At 36.1% G+C, this 12,305-nt stretch overlaps 1 long non-coding RNA gene across 1 annotated transcript in view; it reads right to left on the reverse strand.

Annotated features, from left to right (window-relative positions):
* Positions 1 to 1,291: 1,291 nt before the first annotated feature.
* The window catches only part of LOC141282976 (uncharacterized), a 52,162-nt gene continuing 41,148 nt past the window's right edge, over positions 1,292 to 12,305 (reverse strand). The window contains exons 2-3 of the long non-coding RNA XR_012337910.1: positions 3,538 to 3,697; positions 1,292 to 1,706 (exon numbers count right to left, since the gene is read on the reverse strand). This is a non-coding gene — a long non-coding RNA (uncharacterized lncRNA). The remainder of the gene's footprint in view (positions 1,707 to 3,537; positions 3,698 to 12,305) is intronic.

Here is a 12,305-nt window from a genome sequence, read left to right on the forward strand (position 1 = left end):
TGGACCTCACACTTGTGCCATCTTAACTCCTCACACCAGATGAATAATGCTGGTAATTAGTGGGTTTTCCTGGCAGTAAATTTACTCTAAATGAGGATGAATGGCTCATTATCTTAATTACCATTGGCTTAATATTGTAGTAGTTATTACAAATCTGTAAAAATCTCTGTTAAACACAATAACACAAAGAAGGAAAACAGAATTAAAACAGATTAAAATGTTTAATTACCGTGATCATTCAGTTCTAAACCTCATATGACAGGTAAATAAGTTATCTGATGCACAAACATATACACATACTCGCATTCACAGTCTCCGCATCATAGACAAGAAGACAAGTGATGAACTCAGATTTGGTGCATCATTCGGACAGCCTTAACCAATCAGACGTGTCAGATGAGGCCACACCCACAGCACACAAGTGCTTCAAATGCAGCCCAGATCAATCATCAGTGATCTGTCTAATAAATGTTTAAATTTTAATCTGTGGTGGCTTGTTTATGAAATAATTTTCACAAATTTTTGTGATTATTTAAATTAAATCTTTTGCAAGGTTTACCTTGGAGTAAATATGAATACACATAACACATATTCAAAATAAATCTGATACTGTCTAGTTTATACAGGCGCTGCAGCTCCCCCTTGTGTTTTTAGAGAGATGTGCAATCATTGTGGTGATCTGAAATCCTTACCATGAGGTCAAACAATCGCGATGAGACGATTATTTAATAATTGTGACAGCACTAAAGCAACCTGTTAGCTACAATAACAACCAACCTCAATAGCAAGCAGTAGCAATGCACAGTGCTAACAGGGCCACGTAAATAATAGCTGCTGTCTAGCCGAACATCATTCACCTTCAGTCTGTGCATCCGGCCACATTCAATGACTGAATTACATTATTGACAGGTAATCTCCATTAACAGAGATCTATTGTTTGTGTAAGGTCAGGACAGTTATGAAAGCACAGCATTATATTTTCTGTAAAGGGCTCCTGACAAACTCATCATCATAATCTGACGATACACAACTAAATCACATAAAGAAGTCTAGATTTTGTTTAGAAAAACTTTCCATAAAGAAAGATGGAAATATGCAATTTCTGAATGCAGAACTTCTCAATCATAAAAAATATTTATTACTCTTTTTGTACAAAACAAAAAGAACATATTCCAAAGATTTCATTAAAAACATCTAAACTGGTTGTGTTCATCTGTGGTATAGCCCACAGCTACGATCTGTATGTTCTCTTTCCCATTGGAAAATCATAAGACAAACTCAAGAGCTCGGGGTTTCATATTATTATTCATTCACAGACAAATGACTAAGAGCACAAATCTCTCTTCAAAGGGCACATCAGGTCTTTATTGATGTAAACCATACAGGAATGCTGTTGCTAACTGTAGCCAAGCATCTATCAATCCTTCTGCCTCTTTAGTGGTACAGTAAATCTCTCTGAACGGGCCGGGGACATTTAAGTGGAACCTTAACAATACAGGGATGTCCGAAAGTTTGAGTTCTTCTTTGGTATCAACGTAACGCCTATGTTTCTCCTGCAGGTCAAAGGTTATAAATCACAGACCTGTTTTGTGTCTTCCTGTTTTTAGAGTGTTTACTGCAACTGTGACGTCATCACTGACACCGGCTGGTCATTTTAGACCAGGGCTGTGTGTAAGTAACATCATCTCTTTGAGGGCCGATGACATCTTTCAAAAAATGTAAAAAAAAAATTTGAGTTAAAATATAGTTGCTTGTCGTCATCTTTGTAATGTTGATTTATTGTGCATAAACTCAGAAATGCAAATGATATTTCACATGTATCAATCTATTCAATGATATTTTTATTTTGTTATCAAATTTCTTTATTTGATAAAAAGATTGTCATTTGTGTACCCCAAATCAATTTTTGATTTTTGGACTAAAATATTTACAACTTTGGAAGATGCCTTCAACCTTGGTGCAAATCCACTTTTGGACATTTTTGGGTTGGCAGTTGACTTCAGCCTTCTGCTAACGGTCCAAAAGGCTTTAGCCTTTACTACTTTACTAGCAAGAAGTCTCATCCTTTTAAAGTGAAAGCATGTCTAACACCATACATGGCTAAATGAGGTGTTAATCTGAGCATTAATATATGCTATTTGTTGTAAAAAAAGAGTTTATTTTTAACTTTTTTATTATTTCTCTATGGGGTTGTTGAGAGAGGGAGAGTTTTTCAGTAATAACATGAAATAATAATTTAATACAGTACATGGAATACAGACAGACTGTCAGCTGTGTGAAGTGTCTTTGAGCGTTCACCTGTTTCAGGTGCTGAACAGTTAGACAGGCGACAGACAGACAGAGAGACAGTAGTTTTCTAATGTAATACATGAAACATCAAATCTACAAATTATAACATCAAATTTATGAAATTATTATTCCATGTTATTACTAGCTCTACCCCTTAAAATACTTCCCATGGAGGAATAATAAAAAAAGGTTAAAAATAAAACAAAACAAACAATTTTACATAAATAACTAATTAAAAGAATAACATATATTAATGCTCAAATTACTGTAAGTATCAAGAGAATTAGCCATCAGATAATCTAAAAAGATTAGATTAGATTAGATTAGCCTTTATTGTCTCCTATTGGAGAAATTTGTCTTGGGCAATCAGGAAATAAAAAGCGATACATTTATACATACACAAAAAGAGATAGAAAACACACCTTACCTACACAAAACACACCCACCATCCCACCTCATCCTGACAATTCCACATGTCCCGTTAAACTTACTATAATAGTTAGCATTTGTATTGCACAAATACAAAAAAAGGGGCGCCACACCTTGTCAAAAGTCTGTAAAGAGCCTGTGAGAGTCACATTTTTTCCAGTTTGAATGCAAGTAATAAATGCCTCATTTAGCTGTGCATCAAGAGAATGGGGTGAGACATCCTTCCACTTCAAATGTATGAGATGTCTTGCTAGTAAAGTAGAAAGGTTTGAAGCCTTTAGGACTCTTACCGGAAGGCTGACATCAACTGCTAACCCAAAAAGTGGATTTGCATCAAGGTCTACACACTGTAAAAAATACTTTGCTGCCTTAAAATTTTTTGTTAAATCAACTAAGATTTACAAGTCATGTCAACAAAGATGAGTTGTCACAACTTATAAAATATAGTTGAGAAAAGTCAACTTAATTTTATAAGTTATAACAACTCACCTGTAGTTATAACAACTCATCTCTAGTCAAGATAAATAACAGTAAGTTGAAATGACTTTTAAATCCGAGTTGATCAACAAAAAATTTTAAGGCAGCAAAGTATTTTTTACAGCATATGCATATTCCAAAGTTTTAAATATTTTAGTCAAAAAATCAAAAAATTTGGGGCATTCCCACAACATGTGAATCAGATCTGCTGATTGCTTGCACTTATTACATCATTCATTACATGCATCACTGATAGAGGGATATAAAAGATATAATCATGTACTGTACTGTATGTAAACACTGTTGTGATGTCATAAAGTGTGTGATGTGATATGATCTTACTTTCATCTTTCTCTAATATTCCCTCTCTTTTGTAGATTCCACTGCAGTTAAATATAAGGGATTTGTCCTCTGGTTTCTCTGGGACCGCTGTGAGATGTTGGTGTTGAAAAGCTTTTAGCATTCAGTTTCCCTGTGGAAGAGCGAGCTCATCATGTACCTGCTGACAGAGACAGACAGACTGTCATCTGTGTGAAGTGTCTCTGAGCGTTTCTGTCACAGGTGCTGAACAGTTAGACAGGTGACAGACAGACAGACAGTAGGTTTTACTTGTTTTCTTATGTCTAAACACCATTAAACAAGATAAATGAATAAATATAGCCTTTCCTTTTCAAAGAATATTATACTCGTTATTATACCCGTTTTTAATAATAAGTGTCACTTTGTTTTATTAGATTTATGCTTAAAACACAAAAACAGGATGATGTAAACAAATGCAAAAGTAAAATCATAATTCTAATTGAAACATGTTCATGCATAAGTTTAATACTTAATACTTTCAACCCCAAGTATGAAAAATATTATACTAATATGGATGCTTGTCCTAACAAATACTACTTACAAACTAGTGCTAATAATAGAGATTCACTGGTTGTATTATTGGTTTAGGTTGTGCAAGCATCCAGCATAATAAATTCACCTCAGTCCAGTCCCTCAGCGACCAATAAACCATCAGGTTTTATTAACACGCAAATAAAAAGTGTCTCCAGAGGAGTGTGGTTGCAGTTTTTTGTGTAACATCATTAGGTTGTGTGTTTGGCGAGAGGCAGCACTTTCTCTGTGTGGGTTACAGGTGGACAGACTTCATTATGAAGTTGTTTTCTGTGTTTGTGAGCCTCTGCGCACAATTATTTGTATTTATATATATATTGTTATTGGTCTGTTGCATGCACATCATACAGTAATATCTGTACAAGTCAGTTTCAATATCAATCCTCTGATCATCTCTAAGAGTCTTTGCATGTCTTTTCAATGTCATTATTTCATGATTATGACATGTAAACAGGAACAGTGTAAGTTCATACAGTAAATTGGTGAAGAGCTGTGCTTTATAAGCAGCTTCAAACTGGGGTCGTAATTCAACAAGACCTTTTAATTTCATATATGAAAGAGGAGATGAAAAAACACTTCAGAGCTTTGTAGGTTTTTGCTAGTTTACTATAAGCTGCTTGACTTCTCTAACAGGGTTGTGTTATCCACCGAGGCTTTAGCTGCATTGAGTTTAATTATCGCCGGCTCTTGTTAGACTAATTGAGTTGCTGCTCTCTCTTAAGGGTAATAGCAGGTCATGAAAAGTTTTCTCCTGGGTGCTGCATTGCATCTTTAGACAACAGAAGAAAACACTTATTTAGACAGTCAGCAGAAATGTGCAGTGGATTCTGGGATTGGCTCTTTGTTATTAGCGCAGGCCAAATTAACCACAGGAGTATAACTTCATAGAGTGTCAAAAACACTTTAATATGCATTATTTCATTACAAAGCACCTTTAAATTAGCAAGTTAAAAGAAGGGAACAAGTAGAAAACTACAGCAGAATGTGATGGGTTAATCTTGGGTTATTTCTATGAAAAGTGACCAGAGACTGGTTAATATGATCGGCTTAAGTGTAAACTTATGAGAGGTAAGAGTAATAAAAGTGTCTTAATCTTAATCAATAATCTTACTCAGTATAAATATTAATATATTTTAGAAATCAATCCAGGCATTTTCTATTTCACTGAAGTCCAGACGGAGACAGAGACAGACAGACAAACAAACACACCGACAGAGACAGACATACAGACAAAGACAAACAAACAAACAGACAGATAGACACACAGACAAAGACAAACAAACAGACAGATAGACACACAGACAAAGACAAACAAACAGACAGATAGACACACAGACAGCCAAACAGTCATGCAGACAGACAGACAGACAGACACATAGAAACAGACTGATAGACAGACAGGCAAACAGACAGACACACAGAAAAACAAACAGACTGATAGACAGACAGGTAGACACACAGAGACAGACAGTCATACAGAAGACAGACATGCATAAAGACAGACAGGCATACAGACAGACAGACATATGGACAGACATACAGTCATACAGAAAGACAGACAGACACACACATAGACAAACAGACAGACAGGCATATAGACAGACAGGCATACAGACCGACAGTCATACAGACAGGCAGACAGACACATAGACAAACAGACAGACAGACAAACAGACAGACTGACAGACATACAGACAGTCATACAGAAAGAAAGACAGACAGGAATACAGACAGACACATAGACAAACAAACAGACTGATAGACAGACAGACAGGTAAACACACAGAGACAGACAGTTATACAGAAAGATAGATAGATAGACATATGGACAGATATACAGTCATACAGAGAGACAGACAGACAGACAGACACATAGACAAACAGACAGACAGGCATACAGATAGACAGACAGTCATACAGACAGGCAGACAGACAGTCATACAGACAGACATAGAGATAGACAGTCATACAGACAGACAGACAGACAGACAGACAGACACTCATACAGACAGACATAGAGATAGACAGTCATACAGACAAACAGACATACAGACAGACAGACAGACATACAGACAGACAGACAGACAGACAGTCATACAGAAAGACAGGCAGACAGACACATAGACAAACAGACAGACAGACAGACAGACAGTCATACAGAAAGACAGACAGACAGACAGACAGACAAACAGACAGACAGACAGTCATACAGAAAGAAAGACAGACAGGCATACAGACAGACACATAGACAAACAAACAGACTGATAGACATACAGATAGACAGTCATACAGACAGACATAGAGATAGACAGTCATACAGACAAACAGACAGACAGGCAGACAGACATACAGACAGACAGACAGACAGACAGACAGACAGACATACAGACAGACAGACAGTCATACAGACAGACAGACAGACAGACAGACAGACAGGCAGACAGACACATAGACAAACATAAAGACAGACAGACAGTCATACAGACAGACAGACAGACAGACAGGCAGGCAGACAGACACATAGACAAACAGACAGACAGACAGACATACAGACAGACAGTCATACAGAAAGAAAGACAGACAGGCATACAGACAGACACATAGACAAACAAACAGACTGATACTGTAGACAGACAGATAGACAGTCATACAGACAAACAGACAGACAGACAGACAGACAGTCATACAGAAAGACAGACAGACAGACAGACAGACAGACAGACAGACAGACAGACAGACAGACACATAGACAAACAGACAGACAGACAGACAGACAGACAGAAAGAAAGACAGACAGGCATACAGACAGACACATAGACAAACAAACAGACTGATAGACATACAGATAGACAGTCATACAGACAGACATAGAGATAGACAGTCATACAGACAAACAGACAGACAGGCAGACAGACATACAGACAGACAGACAGACATACAGACATACAGACAGACAGACAGACAGTCATACAGACAGACAGACAGACAGACAGACAGACAGGCAGACAGACACATAGACAAACATACAGACAGACAGACAGTCATACAGACAGACAGACAGACAGACAGACAGGCAGGCAGGCAGACAGACACATAGACAAACAGACAGACAGACAGACATACAGACAGACAGTCATACAGAAAGAAAGACAGACAGGCATACAGACAGACACATAGACAAACAAACAGACTGATACTGTAGACAGACAGATAGACAGTCATACAGACAAACAGACAGACAGACAGACAGACAGTCATACAGAAAGACAGACAGACAGACAGACAGACAGACAGACAGACAGACAGACAGACAGACAGACAGACACATAGACAAACAGACAGACAGACAGACAGACAGACAGAAAGAAAGACAGACAGGCATACAGACAGACACATAGACAAACAAACAGACTGATAGACATACAGATAGACAGTCATACAGACAGACATACAGAAAGACAGACAGACAGGCATACAGAAAGACAGACAGACACATAGACAAACAGACAGACAGGCATACAGACAGTCATACAGACAGACAGACAGACAGACAGACAGGCAGTCATACAGACAGACAAACAGACATACAGACAGACATACAGACAGACAGACTGATAGACAGACAGTTATGGGTTTGTATCTTCACTGTATGCTGCCACCAGGAGTCACTGTACACATGTTGATATGACAAAATTGCAAATGGCAGACTTTTAACAGCCATAATTAAATCAAAAATCTATTAAACTTAATTCAACTGCATGATATCACAATATTTGCTATGAAAAGACACCAAATCAAGCACATTTAAAGATACACTCTTATTGCAAAAAGGACTACATATTAGACAATAAATAATAACAAATCATTTGCAATATGTAATGTTTGGGCATAGATGCTAAACCTCTTGGTTACAACAAGCTTTCTTCATCTAAAAGCAGAACTAAACTCTCATCATTATAAAAAGCAACGCACAACCATACACAAAATCACAAGATTCAGAGTCATAACCACCACAGACACTGAGGGCAACACAATTTAAAAGAAAATTCATAAAATATGTTTTTGATTCCCCTTAATACCAAACCTAAACTGAACTTGTGTGCACAAAGTTGAGAAAAACAGATAATCAGGAATCTCTATTATGTAAGCTGTAATAGTTTTATCTGGTTTAATCTGAACATGAGCAGGTTAAACATCCTCTCTAGCAGCACATAACCTCTCACGGGACTCATTATCTCACATGCTTTTATTTTTACAGTCTTTGATCTCTCACTCACAAACACAGATCCTCGCACGCCCTTTCACATTCTCTGTTAAGATAATTAGTGTTAATGAAGAGGTTTCCAGCGGTCGTGTCGTGTGTATTTCTGTCTCTTAAATGATCTTGCAGGTGTGTCTGAGTGTTTTATTCTGTCCCAATGAGGGATGTTGAATAAGAAAGCTGTGCAAATAATCCTGTCTTCAATCAGACTCCAAAACCACAATCATGATTTTATAAAATCATTTTAACATTTAGAGACACTATTTAACAATCAAATTGCAACAAGGCAAGATAATAATATTAGCCTATGTAAGAATATAAATGATAAGTAGACAAGCTGATAATTATTATTTTACACACACAGCTTTAGTTTTCAGAATAACAGCATCTATATTAAGGTTGTATTTATTGTGCAACATGATCATATGGAATGTGGTGTTATAGTCACGAAAAATGTGATTAATTTATTCGTGTCCATTGCACAAAATTCAGCTTTTTCCTGCCTTGAGCACAAATGTATTTTTTGTGTCCCTCGCACAAATTTCTCTAAATAGTTTTTTGTGTCCGTGGCACGACTTTCTTTTTCGTGTCATTTTATTTATTGTTTTCTCATTTCCCCCCTCAATTTTTAAATAATTGTTGGTTGGGGTTAGATTTGGGGTTTGGGTTAGGATGTACTTTTATGTATTGGTTTCTACATGTTTTTCTTCCGCTTTTAAAACTATTCTCACCTGGAGTTGGGGAGTTGGGTTTGGGTTAGGACGTCTAAAAATGTAACAGAAAGCGATTCTTACCCCAACCCCAAGCGAAAATGATAAGAAAATACGGAAAAAAACAACGAGAAAACAATAAATAAAATGAAACAAAACAGAAAGTCGTGCCACAGACATGAAAAACTATTTATAGAAATTTGTGTAAGTGACATGAAAAAGACATTCGTGCTCAAGGGATGAAATAAAGCTAAATTTCGTGCCATGGACACAAAATATATTAATCAAATTTTTGTCACTATAACACGACTTTTCATGAGATCAGTCTGCATTGATCATTGATTTATCTAAAACAAAATTCTGACTTTTAACAAAAGGTAAGCGTAGCATATACGCCTACTGAAAATTCTGAAGATGTGGTAAAAATGTAACATAAACAGTTTTCATAGAAACTTCAAATAACAAAAAGTTCAAAACAACACTTAAAAACTACTTAAGTACTTATTTTACTTTATAAAATAACGTTAACTTAATAATTTTGTGTTGGGAATACATGAATGATTTTTGTTGATTTCACAAACTGGGCACGCAACTGCATTTGGGTCATTCTACAGAAAAGGTGGAATTCGGGTGATGGAAATCTACTTAAATGAACTTCTTTCAACATACCCAAAACTTCTTCATAGCATTAATTAACTTGTGAAATCTATGAATCCACAAAACAGGGAGCTTAATCTATTTTTAACGTTTTACTCTTTTCGCTATTACCTAATGGAGTCGGTTACCTTCTTTTCTTTGCCTGTCAAACACATTGATGACACATATCAGAAAATAAATTACTATGCTAATGACCTTCACAATAAAAATATCAAAAGTACTCACTTTTAAAACACAAATGTTAGGAATGGGCTGCAGTAAGTAAAAATATCCTGTTATTCCCTTTCTATTACATTTTCCAGGCCTACCTTGTGATGCTAGATGATCTTTCTGGTGAAGGTTCAGGGGTCAAGACTGTCTGTACTGCTTTTTTCCATTGTCTGCGTCTTGCTTGGTTTTACGACACTTTTTTTCTGAGCCTTTCTCTCCTTTTCCCTTAGATCTCCTATAGACTATCATTTGTATAACCATGCCTTCGCTTTGCCAAGGACTCTTCCCTATGTATAGCGTCTGCATCTCTGCGCTGCCTGTATAATCTTTGCTTTTCAGCTGCACACAATTTCGCCACACCTGACAAAATGAGAATATTGTAATAGATAATGAATATGATAAAACTTATAAACTTAAAAATTTTTCCATCTTGTTTTGTTTTTATGCTTTTATGTTGGTCAGTTAAAGGAATAGTGCTTAGGAAGTACTCATTAGAGAAGTAACACTAATGACGGTAACACTAATGACGGTAACACCAATGACGGTAACACCAATGACGGTAACACCAATGACAATTTACAGAAAAAAACTAACATTTTAACAAAATGGCTGCCATTAGCCATGTTCTATTCAATCAGAGATGTAACAATCACATACTTATTCAGTATAATGTATTTTTATGTAAAAATCTTAACACTCCCAGCTATAAAAAAAAGAGTAACACTAATGACATCCAAAAAATCTTATCTCAAAATACATAGATATATACGGAAGAGGATTAGGGCCACTGGTGAAAATAATATTTGAATTCTGACTTTATTCTCAGAATTCTGACTTTAATCTCAGAATTCTGAGATTAAAGTCATAATTCTGAGATTAAAGTAGAATTCTGAGAATAAAGTCAGAATTCAAATTTTGAGTTTAAAGTCAGAATTCTGAGATTAAAGTCAGAATAAAAAAAAAACACCAGTGGCCCTAATCCTCTTCCGTAGATATATCATATTTTAGACAAATAAGGTAAGACATCTCACAAACCTTTTGCCTTCCTCCACTGCACTTCTTCCACTGACCTCTTGACCCAGGAAAAACTTCAAAGAGCTGATGCATTGTTTCAAAATAAAAGTGCTTTGGGTAGGGTAACACCAATGAAATAAATTTGGTGGACAAATATTTATTCGATATTATTAGTGTAATTTTACCATTTCAGTGTTGTAGTAAATTCATACAGGGTTAAAGGTAAATGTAAATTAGATTTGTTTTATAAAAAACATGGTTTTAAATAATAAGTACACTCTTCAACTTCCATGTATGATCAAAGGGACAGGGCAATTTTCAGGACCAGACATTTAAAAAAGAAAAAAAAAGGAAAATAAGAAAATTAAATAAATAAACTCTCTCATCACTTTAAGGACAATCTATATTTATACAATATATATCATTATGGGATTATTGGGTCAAATTAAATGATTAAGGGGTCTGCAAAAGCAAGGGACAAGCATTTCCACCTTTTTTGTAGAATGACCCATTCGGAGAGTAATATTTAAAATTAAGTGTTATTTTATGCATTTTTAGGTAAATAAAAACACTGTATAGTGTTTAAAGAATACTGATTTTTATAAGTTTAAATTTTTTCAAATTGTTTGGTTACCATCGTGGAGAAGAGTGGTGCTTGTGGTTCAATAGTGGATGTTCGTACAACACGAAAAAAGACATGGACATTTTCCCAATCACCGCTGTGTTCCAGTGATTGACTTGACATGAGATTGGCGTCTCTTTTAAGTGACTGGACATGATTAAAGTCATGTGACAGGAGTTAAGGGTCTCTGACTGTATTGATAGGAGAGAGAGTGACGGCCGTCCCCCGCTGCTAACTTAAAAACACAGAGCTTCCTTAGAGAGGACGAGTCTGAATCTGCCTCACGTACTGTACAGCAGCGGGACTCCGGCACTGTCAACATCATTATACATCATTTCCTATAGCTACAGCCGCCTGTGAAGTGCACTTTATTGTGTAATGATCCCGAGATGGCGTGACACTCAATAGTGAACAGTAAACAGCTGTCAGATGTGTCAAACAAGAATTAAATACAGCAGGTGTAATGGGAAAAGGGCATTAAACTGAATGCACCTATAGACATTACTATAAACAAGCTTAACATCTATTCAAGTCAAAATTGATCCTATTTACTTTATAAATGACCGGCACATTAGGTTGTCAGGGTTTTCTGTGTGGTTGCTAAGACTCACTTGATGTGTTGGAAAAGAAATTTATTCTGTACATTAGAATAAAAGTCTTTCTTGTTGTTATTTGACGTTTGTTAAGACAAATGACACTGTTAGTTTTGCTCAGGGCCCAGGATCTAAACAAGCACCTAACTCAA

The sequence above is a fragment of the Paramisgurnus dabryanus genome, chromosome 1 (assembly GCF_030506205.2).
Source record: "Paramisgurnus dabryanus chromosome 1, PD_genome_1.1, whole genome shotgun sequence".
Taxonomy (NCBI): domain Eukaryota; kingdom Metazoa; phylum Chordata; class Actinopteri; order Cypriniformes; family Cobitidae; genus Paramisgurnus; species Paramisgurnus dabryanus.